We start from the raw sequence: 3,073 nt of genomic DNA on the forward strand, positions 1-3,073 counted from the left end.
TTTGCAGGAAGGTGTCTAAAGCTGCCAGCAGCAGATGCTTGATAATCTGTTTTTACACTAGGGCTCAGCCCGAGCCAAGAGACCGACTTGAAAACTTGTGGCAGAAGGTTTGCTATTAGTCCTAATGTACTTTAGTAGTTTTATAAACAACCCCCCCCCCCCGGGGCTAATTCTATGCCTCGGAGCACAGTAGGTATGGTTAAAGGAAAACAAAACCCYCAAACTTAGCAGCTTTAAATTTGGCAATTATAAAATAAAATAAAAGGAGCTGGCCACTTCCATCAAGCAAGTAAATAGCCTGGTTTTGATTCCCCCCCTCATATCTCTGATTTGTATCTTTTGGAGTTGTACCATTAGGAAAAAGATGTTCAGCAGCTGACACTGCTGTCCCTGTTCTAAGTGATGTAAAGATCGCATCTCCTACTTTCCAGCATCCCTGAGGTTTCTCCTAGGCAAAAAGCATCGCTGAATGCCTCGGGATGGTGACCTCCATCTGAAGGGCTTAGTGTTCATCATGCGGCATCATCATAAATTAAACATCCCTATCAGTGCTTATATTTTTTTGTTCTAAAAGAAAATCCAAGTATAGGAGAGGGGCATATTCTATATATAACTAAACACCTATGTGGGATGTTTGACTTTCTTGTGAATGCTATTTTAATGGTGAGAAGCTGCTGTTATTGGCAAGCACGTGATGAGGTGCTGATGAGCAGGTCTGGTGCTGTCCATTCGTGCAGGACTGAGGCTGCTGCACTTGGTGTTGCTGGCCATGGGCTCACAGCTGTTTCGTGCTCAGGCCATTTCTTGCAATCTGTTTCCTTCTTTATGCCGTCAATGACGATGGCAGAAGCAATCCTGAGAGGCAGAAAGGTGACTCTGGCACTGCAAAATAACAGGATTAATCTGCTGCGGTATCGCTGATTTGAAAGTCTGTGGATGGCAAATTACAAGATCCCTGCGGAGATGAACAGCTTGTTTGCCACCTGCACTGGTGCTTTGCCCAGTTCCTGGGAAGGAGGGAATCTCTTCCCTCGCCTCATGTACTGCGCTAATACCTTGCTTGTATTTTCCTCTGCTCCTTTCCTTTCTTCATTCCTGGCTTATCTTTTCTCTGTGTAATCTCACTTCTCAGAATTCATCAACCTCACAGGCTTCTACCTTAAAAAAAAAAAAAAAAAAAAAAAAAAAAAAAAGCCTCTTTTCTCCTACTTCACCCCCAATATAATGCTAGTTTAAAGAGCAGGAGAGTGATAGGGGCTTAGTGCACGGCTGGGAGAAAGCCTCAGAGTGACCGGAGAGCAAGAACAAAGAGCTAGCAGCCAGAGCTCAGAAAATTTAAAGTTACATATCTTATCAGAACAAGGGCAAAATTGATTATGTAGCACTAGTACCTTTGCAGGCAGAAAACACTAGATTAAATAAGGCTGTATAATCTCATGGGGTGGGGAGGAAAAGCTAAAGTGAGTCTTGGTGGCTGAAACTGATAACTGAACTCAAAAGGTGTTTTATGAGGGAGGTGAATAACCACTGCCGTAAGGGGTGGTGCTGCGTATTGTGGCTTCATGCTGAGAGCTAGTGTCTTTCTGCCTGGTTTTGGCCAGGAATTGCTAAAGGGACACACCACCCCACTGCGTCCAGCCAGGCAACAGCTTGCTAGTGATGCTGGCCATCTGGTCCTACTTTTCCCCATGTCCGTCTGCTGGTGCCTGCTGTTACACAGTCCTTGAGCAGTATTTCTTGTTCTTAGTGCCGCCCATTTGCTCCTCTTGGGATATAAAATCAATAAATCCAAAATGCTTAAATGCTTTGTGGCACCTTGGTTGACATAAGAGGCAAAACACAGAATGGATGCAAAAGCCATGTTGCCATTGACAATATAAAATACCATCCCCAGGGTCTTTCTCCAGTGAGTCAGGAGATGGGAGCAGCTTCTTGCTTCACTCTTGCAGCCAGGAGAAAAGATGAACTGCCCTCTCCCTCCTCAGGTGACCCTAATTCCAAATAGTTAATGTTTTTTTCCAGCCTGAGTGTGGCCAACTGCAATATTGCTGAATCTTCTATTTGTGGCTTTAAGCCATTTTTATGTTTTGGGACTAAAAGGAGTATGTGTTTCCCCCCCCCCCCCAAGGAAACTATTGGACATAAATTGGATCCAAACCAAGCTAATTGTATGTGTGAGCTCTCCCTGCGTAATATACAAACGCTCGTTGGTAGCCACACCTGAAACTCAAAATAGTAAGAGCCCTACTCATAAGCATGACAGTTCCCACAACTATAGCCAATTCTAAGTAAAATGGCCATTTGTATTGAAACTGGAGTACATCATGAGCAAGGTTTGAGCCCCATTCACACAGAAATCCAGGCCTCTCCCCAGCGGGGTCACTTCGCTCCCGGCCCTTCACGAGCCTGGATACCGAGGACTCTCCCCCTGTTCGGGGCGGCGGCCCCATCCTCTCACTCGCCTCTCCCCTTAGCAGCCACGACAAAATGGCCGCCGCCGCCCCTTAAASGGGAAGCGAGGGGGAAAGGAGTGCGGCGCGCTTCACGAACAGTCCACCCACTAAGAAGGCAGCTTTTCCCGGTCTCTAGGCAGAATAGAGCCGGCCGCGCCCTCGCCGCCTTGGGATAGGGCGAAGCGAGGCCAATGGGAAAATCAGCGCAGTGAGCCCGGGCGGGGACTCAGCGGCCGCCCGAGCGGGCCGCTGCGCACGTCGGTGGAGCTGACGGCGTTCGCGCGTTGGGCGGGAAGGGGGAGGGGAAACCGGCCTCACGCATGCGTCGGGGGCACAAGGGGGCGACGTAACGGGGCGGGGGCAACAGCGCAGGCGCGCTGCTGCCCAGCGCACGCGCCGTAGCGCCGAGCGCGACGCGCCAAGGGAGCGCGTGCGCGCTGGCGGGAGGAGGCCGGAGGTGGGGGTTGGCGCAAAGGGAAAGCGAGAGGCGAGGAATAAACAAATCCACAAAATAACGGCGCCTCGCGGCGGGCGGAGCGTCGCCTCGCCGCGGCCGGGCCCTGCCCGCTGCCTGCCCTGGGAGGTAGCGACGCGGGAGAAGCCGGGGGGCGGGGAAGGCG

This window comes from Rhea americana, unplaced genomic scaffold, assembly GCF_003343005.1.
Source record: "Rhea americana isolate MKP2758 unplaced genomic scaffold, rheAme1 scaffold_534, whole genome shotgun sequence".
Lineage (NCBI taxonomy): Eukaryota > Metazoa > Chordata > Aves > Rheiformes > Rheidae > Rhea > Rhea americana.